Source organism: Urocitellus parryii, chromosome 13 (assembly GCF_045843805.1).
Source record: "Urocitellus parryii isolate mUroPar1 chromosome 13, mUroPar1.hap1, whole genome shotgun sequence".
Lineage (NCBI taxonomy): Eukaryota > Metazoa > Chordata > Mammalia > Rodentia > Sciuridae > Urocitellus > Urocitellus parryii.
Window position 1 is genome coordinate 5,606,830 of NC_135543.1, and position 13,145 is coordinate 5,619,974.

The window sequence follows — 13,145 nt, forward strand, 5'->3', positions numbered from 1 at the left end:
CTTTGTGCTAGATAGACACATGAAGGCAATCCAGGGCTGATTTTATAATGCAATAGTCTTTTATTAAACTGAACTTAAAAGGATTTTCAGAAATGTGAAATCATTTTATTCTTTCCACCAAATTGTTCTATGTTTGGAAGACATGATTTTCTTTAGACGACTGGGTTAGTTTTCTGTCACTGTACTAACACCTGAGGCAGTCAACTTGCAGAGGGGAGAGGTTTATTTCGGCTCACAGGTTGGGAGGCTTCCACTCACCGTCGGTTGGCCATGGAGCACAGTGCTGAGGAAGTGTGTCATGAAGTGAGCACTTAGTAGGGACAGACCTCTCACTTCGGGGCCATGAAGCTGAAACAAGAGGGAGGGGGAGACTGGGTACCATGATCTCTTTCAAGGACACATCCCAGTGACCAAAGACCTGTCACCAGGGTCCACCTTGTAAAGTTTCCACTGACCCCTCAGAGTCCCAAGATGGGACCACTCAGGGATACTCAACACCCAGGTACAGCCAGGCTGTTTATGTTTCCTTTTATTTGTTGTAAAATGTTCTTCAAATAACATCTATAGGGGTTGCTATTATTTCTAAGTGTAATATAATTTTGTCGACTGTACACAACCATGACCAGCATTGTGAGAGTGACCTGGTGAGCGAGATGGAGACTATTTAACAACTGGTTCTCTGAGTGCAGTTTCAACATGAATGTCCACCTGGATAAGTGAGAAGGAAGTGAAGCAGCAAATCCACAGTCTGGAACTTCTTCTTATGAATGATTTTTAAACTGAATCAGGTCCTCTTGTTTGGATACATGAAGGTCATTTCCTCAGCTTGCTATTTACAATTTTCATAACAACCTGCCTACTACAGATTTGACACACTTTGCATTTGATCAGCATTATTAACACTTTCTTAAATCAATAAAACCACAAGTCAAGTCTAGCTTTGTAGCATTTGACAGCTTCTGTCTTGTAGATATTCAGCCATGACCTCTTTCAAAGATCGACCTCACATCACAGGATAGGGGATCTTACAGAGATGGCCAGGGCACAGAGCACAGAGCCCTTCCTGCCCGCACACACAGAAGACCGAGAACCTCGCACCAACAGTACAGAACCAAAGGTGGTAGGCTGGGTGTACTTATATTTTTTATGTGTTATTTAGTTATAAGTTTATGTAATGTCTTAACAATGAATCTTTTCAAAAACTGGCTTGCAGAATTTCTAAGAATTTAAGAATCACTCTGGCCAGCGGGCTTCATCACATCACTGCCATCCTCGCACTGTGGCTATCTCCAAGTCACCAACATGAAGTCACAGAAGGGCCAGCAGGAGCTCAAGGCCCAGCATTGGTCCATGCTTCTCAGATTCTGTGGGTCACTGGACACATAGACCCTCATGAACGTTCACAGAGGGCCCCCGTGTTTTAGGAAGTTTGAAAGATCCTGAGACCAAGTTCGAGAACTGCTGAGCTAAAGAATGGAGCATCTGTGAGCTGTAGCGCTGCAGTCAAGGCTAGAACCGATGGTGATCCCGGTGTCCTGGTGGCATGGAATGTGGTGGGTGGGTCAAGCATGGTCTATTTCCCTTATGCAATAACAGATACAAGGACCTTTAACAGAGGAGCTGAGAATTTTAAAAAAGAAAAAGAAAAGGTGATCTGAAGTGAAATAAAAGGTTTTGAGTAAGAGAAGAGATAGAAATAAGTTCATAAGAAAAAAGTGCAATGCTTCGTATTGGTCTAACAATATTATCAGTATAGCCCTGAATTTCTAATAGAAAAATGTTTGTTTCTTAGATAGACTTTAACTTGTGCAATGGATAAACATGAACGGCAATGTATAATTGCAACTGCTTTCTAAGATCTTATTACAAGAAAGTCCTTTTGATCTGCTAAACATCTTGAGAGGTTTGAAATGCAAAATAGGTCTAAGCTAAGCCTGAAGGCATGGGGGAGCCTGTGTGTAGCAGAGGTTTTGGAGCTCTGAAGGTAATCCAGGAGGAAGAGGAAAGAAGCAAAGGGCAAGAGGAAAGACAGTGGAGGCTGAGATGCTGTGGGGTGGAGCATACGCAGTATGATGTCACCTTGTGTGGGCTCCTTGCTTGCTCTGCTGCACCTGCTCCTGCTTCTCATGCACTGGTGTGTGTGTGTGTGTGTGTGTGTGTGTGTGTGTGTGTGTGTGTGCGCGCGCGCGTGCGCACGTGCATATCTCACATGCTGGGGTCTGACTATGGACACACCTGAGGATGAGGACTCAGGCTGCAGCCATGAGGTGATGCTAACTAAAATGACAATTTGGAAGAGGCAATAATTTAAAATAAGAGGAGACTACCAGAGTAAATGTCCAATGTACGCACAGAAGTTTTAGAAGAGCATTGAACTTCCATAGAATATGAAATGGCGTTTTAGAAGAGAACTCCTAATTTAACCTCCCTAAGGAAGATACACTTTTGACATCTCTTGGTTCAGAGCATTTTCTACTCATCTTTTAAGGCTTATATAATGAATGCTAATATTAATAACATTATATTTGCCTGTCTTGGTGAAATTTTGACCATTTCATATATTGGCTTTAATTTAATTATAAACATGTAATCTGAGTTTATTGCCTCTTAGAGACTACTCCTCTCATAAAATAAATCTGGCTTTGCTCAGCTGTGATTTTATCTTTGGATTCAGTTATCCATCATTTTCTAAAGGAGTATGTGTGCGTGTGTGTGTGTGTGTGTGTGTGTGTGTGTGTGTTTGTGTGTGTAGATCTATATATGTCCACGTCTATATCTAAATTCATACATTGTCTAAGAGAACTGATTTTTAACTTGAGGCTTCTCTCTAAATATTAAAACAAAAACAAATGAGAATACTTTGTCCTATTTGAACACCACTTCCCAAAACAGGAAAGGAATTCTAAGTTTGATATCCCACAAGCAACTTGGTTTCAATTTTCCCTAGTTTAAAGCTAGGAACTGCCAAGCACATTTCAACTGTCAGACAATATCAGAGAGATAAATAAAATCACTAAGGTAACCAGCTTCCAAAACCCCATGAATTATGATGGCATTTTTACATAATGTCAAACCTAAATTGCACTTGGCACACTAAAATTTTAAACTGCCTCCTTAAAAGTAGGGTTCATTTTCTACTATTGTGTGTTTCCAAAGACTCTAAATATGCTGCATTGGTTTCCTTTTTACACCAAAATAAGAGTAAAACAAAATAGCGAGACAAGAGACAAGATGATCTTTCATTATTTTTATACCAATACTAGCCAAAGAAAGCTGTCTAAACACATCAGTCAACTTAGGTCAAACATATTCCTGTTATTTTTATAAAGTAAATGATATACAGAGAAATAGCAATCAAGTTGAAAATTTGGAAGCAATCTTCACCCCTGGGGAGAGAAAACTTTGTATGCAAACTCACAGGCTTTCTGTTTCTCCTTAAAGGATTTCATCCCAGCTTGCGAGACATGCTGCCTTTCTTCAACCATTTCTCAATTGTATTTTGGTCCCTGTGTCTCCCACAGCCATTCCCAGCCCTCATCATGCAATGCACACACCAAAGCCATCCCAGCTATCAGACATGCACTTAATTTATCTGATATGTCACTTGTTCCCTACAGCTGCCATCTGTTGTAAATGAAGTCCCAAACGTGTGCCTGGTTCCCTGCTCCCTGAAGGGTGGCAGCAGGCATAGAACCAAGGAGGGCCTTGCTGGGTGCCACACTGCCAGCCTCTTCTGTTTGCCATCAGTTTGTCACCGTGAACTGTGCCACCTGACGACAATTCTGTGACACAGCGTTGTAGAGCACCTGCCAAAGTTTAAAAAACTCCATCTAGTGCTTTGGGACCTCTTTTCATTTTCCCCTCCCTGTCATACAATCATAACTCAGATGAGCCTCTGGAGCATTTGGAGATGGATGTTGATGTACTTGTAAGCCTTCTTACTAATGCACAAGCCATCGCTGCATGGACGGAGGGAAATTGTGAATGAAACAAGCCATTTATTATACTCTCCATATCCAGCCATCAGAGAGAAGCTGCCTTTGAAATGTTTCTATCTGTTCTGGACTGCTGAGGAGCGATGCCGGCGACGGCGGTGGTATGATGATTTTCCGCAGTTTCTGAGCTTGCCAATTGTGAGTTTTCTCCTGATGCAAGTTAATAAATAATGTATGCACTGCTAATAGATCCAAAATCTTAAGTTTCTGTCAGAGAGAGAAATTGTGCCAAATCATCAGAGAAGTGCTACATTAAATTGGAGGAAGGCAGAGAGCAGGGAGAGGGGGAGGGGTGGGGGACGAGGGAGAAGCATAGAGGAAGAAATAGAGACATGTTTAAGTTGGAGTCTATGTTTTTAGTTTAAGCACCTTAAACTAACACAGTTTAAGAAATCACAAAATTTTGTTTCAAGCACTGTGTATTTTTTTAATGTGATATTGTCTTTTATCTCCTGTTTTGAAAATTTTTTTATCCTATTTTTGTAACCTTGCAAAAATGATTTTAGATGTCTGGGGTTTATGTTTGTTTTATGGGAGTGACTTCCCATTAAAAATTTTTTAGCTTAAAGAAAATACACAGCATTATATATACATTTGAATTTTATAATGCATAGATGAAGCATGTACATACATGCATGCATACATCTCTCACATCTACCCTTCATATAAATGCCATTTCACCTATCACGATATTATATACATCTGTAATGACTTCCATTTCTATTCTTTTCTAGACTCATAATAATGGGCACCTTCAGCAAGCAGGTAGCAGGGACTTGAGGCTTTGCAGGCCATGGGGACTCTGTCCCACCTGCTTAGCTCAGCTGTCAGAGTGTCTCAGTGAGCAATCCCCAGATCAGTCACGGGTCTGTGTGACCTATGAGTCTTGACCTGTGAGTCATACTTTCCAAGGCACTGTCCCTAGGAAAACCTGATCTACAGCACAACTTATTCCAGTTTCTTCCGGGGGATTCACTAGGTCACTGCAGCACATTTTGAGGGTGACAGACTGAAGGAGCTTTGGAGTCATCACAGCAACCTGCTTCTCATTGCAGAGTCATGGGGTTGCCCAGGTACCTTCTCAGATGAGGGTGGAGAGTCATATTCCTGTCTGCTCAGCTGGCCACTCCCTGTGGCAGGCCTGTATCTGAGCGTCAGAGGAGACCCCACCACCTGGCATCCATCCTATTTACAGCAATAAAGAGTAGAGACAGTAGCATCCATGTGCACACAGAGCTTTCTCTTATGAACAATGACAGTACATCCCTCTGGCGATCAGCACATAAAACTGTGGGCAGCTGGGAGCTCAGGAGCTGAGCCACCTCCTCTGCCTGCTTCTCCTAGTGAGCTCCTTTCTGGATTCCACCTGGAGAGAGCTGACACCATTATCTCCATGGAGAAAAGGATCAAAATGATAGATATTTGATCAATGCGAATATAAAAAATTAACAAATGCCATGGAAAAAAAGTACCTTGCACTGACCACAAAATCAAGGTTCTTTGTGTCTTTCTTTTAACCACTTTTCAATGCACTTTGTTTGATTTCAGCAACCCAAAGAGACTGCATTTCAAAATGACTTTTATCTCCCATAACACATGAAGTGCCCTTTAGAAGTCTAAACAAAATAATGTCATCTGTGGCTGTGTCGCTGAGCTTTGCATTATCCTCAAAAAAGTCAAATGGGTGTGCGAGCCTTGGATGCCATTCCAACTGCTGGCCAGTGCCTGGTAAAGAGAGGTTCTTCCTCCAAACCTCCTTTCAAACACACTCTCGACTCCACAGGGAACAGGATGTTTTATCCGATTGTCTTTCATGTCATTGCTGTGATTATCAACCAGGTGTTTCGTTTTGTTTAAGTGTTTGCTAATGAAATGGGAGCCAACGCAAACTCAGGAGCCATCACTCTCAACCCACGATGGCAGGCCCTGGGATCAGGAAGGCTTTCCTTTAGGGTCCTGATGGTGTTTCATTCAGCTTTTTCATGGCTGTGACCAAAAGGCCTGACAAGAACAATGAGAGGAGGAAAGGTTGGTTTTGAGGCTGATGGTCTCAGAGGTCTCATTCCAAAGATGGCCACCATCTGTATTGGCCTGCGCTCAAGGTGAGGCAGAATATCATGGTGGAAGAGTGTGGTGGAGGAAAGCACCTCAGGACAGAGCCATCAGGATGGAGAGAGGGAGAGAGAAAGAGAGAGGGGGGGGGAGGAAAAGAGAGAGACTAAGCTCAGCTCACAAAATATATACCCCAAAGCTGTCCCCCAGTTACCCACCTTGGGCCACACCCTACCTGCCTACAGTTACCACCCAGTCAATCCCCATCAGAGGATTAATGCAATGAATAGGCTCAGACTCTCACAACCCAATCATTTCACCTCTGAACCTTCCTGTATGGTCTCACACATGAGCTTCCGGGGACACCTCACGTCTAAACGTAACATGTGGTTCAGGGAAAGTGAGGCTCCTCAGACTCACTGTGCATTCACTTCACCTGGACCTTCCCCGAGGGGAAGGGAACTTGCAAAGTGCCAGGGGAAATCACTGGGTGCCCCGCTGCTGATCATGGTGCAGCTCAGAGAATGTGAAATGCTTCACTACACAGAGACCCAGAGGAATCACATGGAAGACTTGATTTTGCTGGCCCAGGGGAGTAATGGTGGGCTGTGGAGGCTACACTGCTTCAGAGCATTTATTTCTAATGGTATTTTAAAACCTTCTGCATGTGTACAATAACACATAGAAGATATTTATGGGTTTACTTATGAAGTGACTTCTGGCTCTAAAGTGCTCCCATGCTTTCTGTAAGATGTGTTGAAGTCACAGTTGTTATTGTGCTGTAAGGTCCTAAACTGAATACATTTTATGGGTTCATAAAATTTCCCCTGCAGAAAGCAGAGAACACCGCTTCTGCTCCCTCTCAATGCATGGACAGCTGCTGGAGCAAGAGGCAGAGGCCCTGCCATCCCCCACTGAGAACATCTGCTAGTGCCAAACGCCCCCTCCCCCCCACAAATAACCCCTATATTCAAGAGTTCCCTGGATGGACTCATAGAACCTGACCAGCCTGTTACAGTCACTGTTGGAGTTCATCATGGTATGGGACAGAGACTGGAGTCTGTAACAGGAAGTGCCTGGGGCAGGGGCAGGAGAGACCAGAGGTGGAATAGGCTTCTCCAGGGGAGTTAAAGGGATAGTGTTGATACCTCCCAGCATGAATGTGTGTCAGTGGTAATGCCAACCAGAGACACTGACTCCTTGATTTTTCTGAAGCTTTGTCACAGAGACTTGGCTCACCCTCTGTATGCCTAAGCTTAGTCTCTGGGTCCTCAAAAGTCAAGCTTTGCCACCATAATGTCTCCTCTATTCAGTCACATTATTTTGCATGGATCTTCTTTCTGAGAATCTTGACAGTTGTCATCCTACATTCACCAGGTGAGTCCTGGCTGTTGGTTTCTGAGTCTCTCTGCTCCCGGGTGCCCTTCCCTCACATATTTCATGCAACTGTTTCTGTTTGCCGCTGCTCAATCCTGAGCCCATCCAGTCTACTCACTCTTCTTCCCGGGTTCTGTCTCTTGTCCTGTATAATTTTCATTCCGTTTGAATTTGTCTTTTGAGAAAATCAGATGTTGTTCTTAAAATTCAATTTTAGAAAGCAAAGTGAATGTCAAGCATGGTATCCCGTCATGTTGTTATTTGTTTATATGACAAACAATGGTCAGGGCTGTGTGGGGTACATTGCAGGAGAGAAGTTCTGTAGTGACATCCAAAACACAGGTAAGTATAAAGACAGAAAATAACACATTTTTATCCTTCAATTCCTCTTTGGATGTTAGTATAGCAAGGATGGAAGCATTTTCAGCTGGGGGTAGGTGGTCTGAAAGCATGTATCTGTACACAACTTGTCTTTGATCTCAAATCCTTGACAATTACCCTGTTGGTGTGATTATTCCTTTTTGACCCCTGCTTTTTGTCTCAAATCTGCCATTCTGATTCTGAGCCTTCAACTCCTGGGCATCATGAAGCACTCAAAATCTATGTCAGTAATTTGCTTTAAGTTGGCTTGATTTTTACTTTTCTTATTTCCTTCAAGATAGTCCAAGGAAACGCCTTCATATATCTTTTGTCTGAGAACCTGTAATCTCACTGGTAGTCTTTTCACTATTTCATAACTCTCCTGTGTGTTTACAGCTGTGCAAAGGAAATAGAGACATAAAAGGACCACTTCTTCCTCAAACCCTGCCATACTCACAGTAAATGGGTTTTCAGAGCATGTACAAGAAATTCCCCTTCCTCCCACCTTCCTTCTTTCCTTCCATTTTTTCTCTCTTATATTAAACAGTAGCTGTTACTAACTGAAATCTACATGACGTGGTAGAAAATTCACTGATAGAAAAATGGAAAGTCCATTTTAATAAGACCAGGGTTAAGAATTCCAGCTCTGGCATTTCCAAGCTGGACAAGTTATTCTATCTCTCTAAATGTTCTCATATTTGTGTGCATCATTACAAATAGTATCATAATTCCAAATTTATTATCTTGCTGAAAAGATTTAATGTGGCAGTATGTGTTCTAGTCAGTATAGGCCAGGGTGTGCTGCTACACTCAACAATCCCAACCTTGGTACTCACAGCACAGGGGCTAGTTTTGCTCACATTACAAGGCAGCTAGGTATTCTGTTCTATCTCTGCACCCTGGGGCACAGGCTGATAAGCAATGGCCACCCACCATTGTGGGTGTGGAGTGGCTGTGGAGAGGGAGTGGCTCAGCACTAGCATGTTTCTGCCAGCAGTGACTACTGAGGCCACACTTCCTGCTCGCCTGAAGCCACCCTACCTCATTTAACCACAAGGGGGTCCCCAAAGTGCAGGCTGGCCTTCCACCCAGGGGCACCAATTAGCGAAGTGTTTCTGGCTTCCTGAGATCCTCATTGAGTTGTAGATGGCATGTTATCACTTTGCCCCTAGGCTGTGAACAAGTCACATAACTTGGATACAGTTCCTGTTTCTATGGAAGGAAAGATTTCCAAATTGTTACTGTTATTTAATTTGATTTGAGTTTTGAAGTCTTTTAAAAATGCCCATGATGAATTAAATGGAAAAGGCAGATTATTAAACACACACACATACAGATTTGCACGTTCGTGGTGATTTTCTTTCATATTCATCAATAGGAGAGTCTTTCCCCAATGCTCTCTCCAGAAATAGGTTGTCTCCTTAAATTGAGTGCTTCAAACCACGATGAGTTTTTAATAGAAATTGAAGTCCGGTGCCTGGCAGTCTTGGGCTCTCTGATCTCCAGCAGCTGCCCTAGGAGAGGGGAGTTTAGGAAAGCCCTTCCCCACTTTCAGCACAGCGTCTGTCTTAAGAGCTTTCATATCTGCTGAATTAGGGGCTAAGGGACAGGGAGCGCCACCTTTATCTTCTATTCTTCCTCTTTTCCCTCCATACTGAGGAGGAGGGGAAAGGAGGGCTCCAGGTTGTGGGGGTGCCAGATGAGACCGAATCTCCTTCTCTCACTCCTAAATTTTTTCAAGGTTTTCCCTGATATTTTGGCCTAGAACATTTCAAGATCATATTTAACTTTTTGACAACTGAAATTCTTTTATCTCTCAATGTTTATTTATCTTTTCCTTTGAAGGCATTAATTTCATTTATTTGGTGAGTTATTTAAGCTCAAAAGAACTTTGTGCCAATCTCATTTGATATACTCAGTTGCATAGGAACCATTCTACTAACCTGAGGATATTAAATGGTACATTTAATATGTACCACTTCTTTTTAATTGACAACTTATATTTGTATATATTTACAAGGTACAATTTAATGTAATGATAAATATATTCATGTGGAAAGATTAAATCAGGTTAATTAAAATAAAATGTACCACTTCTGCTAGTAATTTTGAACTCTGGGACTTAATTCTAACACTTGAAACTTGAAAGGAAAGGGAGCAATGTCCCTGCATAAAGTAATCTTAGAAATCATCATTTTCAAACTCTTTTTATCATATTCATTTCCTTGACAGAAATCCAAAGGGCCAGCAAAGTAAATGTCTATTTTCTTTTAAAAATTATTTTTCCCACTTTCTTCTGAACATCCTCTAGGTAAATCAGGCATAATGGATTTCAAATTTTATTACACATTTCAAATTGACTGCTTTTATCACAGTCGAACCCAAACAATAACAGGGTAATGAAAACAACAACTGTTAATAGTCTTATGATTTTTACTTCCTTTAACATTATTAGTCATGTTACACTCTAAGGATTATGAAAGATAAATTATAGAAGAGATTATGTGATTAGTTATTAATTCTTTCCCTGCAGGATTGAGAACCAAAGGATATGATAATATTTCTTCATTACAGAAATATGCACTTCCCTAGTAATATAATCAAACTGCACTGAGGCATGGTAATGAGGGACAGGCAGAAAGCTGAAAAATGAATCAGACAGTTGTCTTCAAATCTCATTTTAGCCAAGTGTTTCCAATTTCTCTCCATTGAGACCTTTTGTTCCAGTTCACAACATCAATCAGAATTGATAGCATTCCTTCTTTGTCAGTGTACGGTGTTTTTGTTGTTTTCTGGAGTAGACTTGCATGATGGCCTATAATTTTTCCCTTACTCTGTAACATCCCAAATCCTGTGACCCGGATTAAGTAGTTCCCTTGCCGTTAGATTATGTATCTACTCAGTAGTAAATTGGCTGTTCTCTCTGAAATTATTCAAGCATAAAGATTATCTAAGCTTCAGATCACCAAGATATATTTGCTATTCTGTTTTCATCAAAAGAAATTGTTACGGAGTTACTCTTTCTTGAAACACACACACACACACACACACACACACACACACGTAAACTCTATGTACGCATGTAAATACTGTCTGTGGTATTCAGCCTTCTGTCACGGAGACAAAATGCCACAGATACACAACTTAAAAGGAGGAAAGTTTTAGGTTTCAGAGGCTTCAGTCCCTGTTCTCTTGGCCCTGTGGCTTTGGGCCTGTGGCAAGGAAGAGCATCCCACGGAGCGCACATGGCCAAGGACACCACTCACCGTCTTCTGGGTAGGAAGGAAAGAGGAGAGAGGAAGGCCAGATGCCAACATGGCCTCCACGGGCCTCCTTCAGGAACTGACTTCGTCCCCAGGCTCCTCCAGCCCAAAGGAGGCCTCCACCTTCCAACAGCACCACAGGCATTTGGCCTGTGGTCTCTGGGGGACATTTCAGAACACAACCCTAACTCATTCTCTCTCCCTCTCCTATACCTCTCTCTCCCTTTCATTTATCGTCTGTCATTTGTCAATCATCCACCTATCCATTACCTATTTTCTATCTTTCTTAAATTGTTAGTTTATTTATTTGTCTGTTGAGACTTCGTTTTATTTTTCCTGGGCTCTGTGTCTTGTTTCCCTTTTATGTCCAGAACATGAAGCCCAAGGCCGCTTCACTCATTTTTTCCTTTCCATTGGGAAGGCCCTGAGGGAAGCGGGCAGATCTGAGCCCTGCACTGGCCCTTGCAGATGCATTTACAACCTTCTGGAATTACTAGGCCTGAGATCCAGCTCAGTCACCATACGTGAACCGCTGGGTCAAAGTGTTGAAGCTCAGAAAGAGATAATGGCCTTTTCCCTTACTTCAGTGAGCTTCTCAACATCTTTAGTGAGAGAGGAGGATGTGAGTTTCCCTGGCTGCCCCTCCACTTTTTATCAGTTCTTTTTTATTTTTCCATCATCAAGAATGTTAGCCTCTGTGTTACAGCAAAAGGTTGCTTCAAATGACACATCGCAGGAAGCAGGTTGTTGATTTTTATACATTTTGAAAAGTATAAAGTGTTACATAGTATGCAGCATTAGATATTTGTATGATAGGTTAATTTAAGTCTCTTTGATTAAATCATCAAATAAAAATGTCCATTTCTCTGCTGCACACGTTAATCTGCTGTACGATTCAGAAAACACCTACAAAACGGATTAGAAAAAAAATTCTAAGAACATAGAGGAGCAGGATAATAATTTCCCCAAACCAAACAAACAAAAATTCCAAAAGCAACCGTTGACTTTTTCAAATGAAAAATCAGCACAGCTGTACAATCCTCAAATCACAACCCTTCTAACCTGAGCTTCAGTTCAGCTTTTTGCCCAAGGTGAGTCGAGAAGAGTAGAACAATTTATTTCTTTAATGAAATGAGGCACGCTAATTAATAATGCTATGTGATGAATGTGCTTTACATAGATAGTGGCATTCATATAAATTCATGCTATGTGCAGAGCTCAGCGACCTCAAAACTTGTCCCCTATGAAGAGCCAGGACTCTTTATTTCTATGGAAAACGTCCTGACCTGTGTTCATACAGAGCAGCTTCCGGGATGGTGTATACTTGGAGGCCACAAGTAAAGGCAGAGTTTCCACTTTGGAAGGCTGGGTAAAATTTTCAGTCTATCCAATTCTTGAATCTTTTATTTGATTCTATTTCAGGGAAGACTTAGTCCTCTCTGATGGTAGCTGGCAAATGGAAGCACAGGGTTAAAATGGGCTCCAAATAGGGTTGCAGTCTCTCCTGGACCAGGCTAGGGACAATGGAGACCTCTAAACACCAAATGATTACACTCTTGTGTGCGTATTTTCAACACGTCCAGCAATGTGTCTTTGCTTATTGAGATTCCTATATTTGCAAAGTGATAAAATTGATTCTGCTGCTCATCAAACAGCAATATCAGGTGACTCTTATCTTGAGCCTTCATGTTCACTTTCAGAAATGCCTAATGGGTAAAAGGTTTAAATAAGTAAAAAAAAAAAAAAAAAAATCAGAAATTAAGAAAAAAATATCTTACTAATTACTGGTGCAGCCAATATGGAAAACAGTATGGATCCCTTGGAAAACTTGGTCTGGCACCACTATTTGACCCAGTTATCCCATTCCTTGGTTTATACCTAAAGGACTTAAAATCAGCATACACGGGGATGCAGCCACATCAATGTTTATAGCAGCACAATTCACTAATGCATTTTCTATGAAAATATGACATTTTCTATGAGTAGATAAATTGTGGAACCAACCTAGATGCCCTTCAGTAGATGAATGAATAAACTGTGATATATATATACACAATGGAATATTATTGAGCATTAAAAGAGAATAAAATCATGGCAC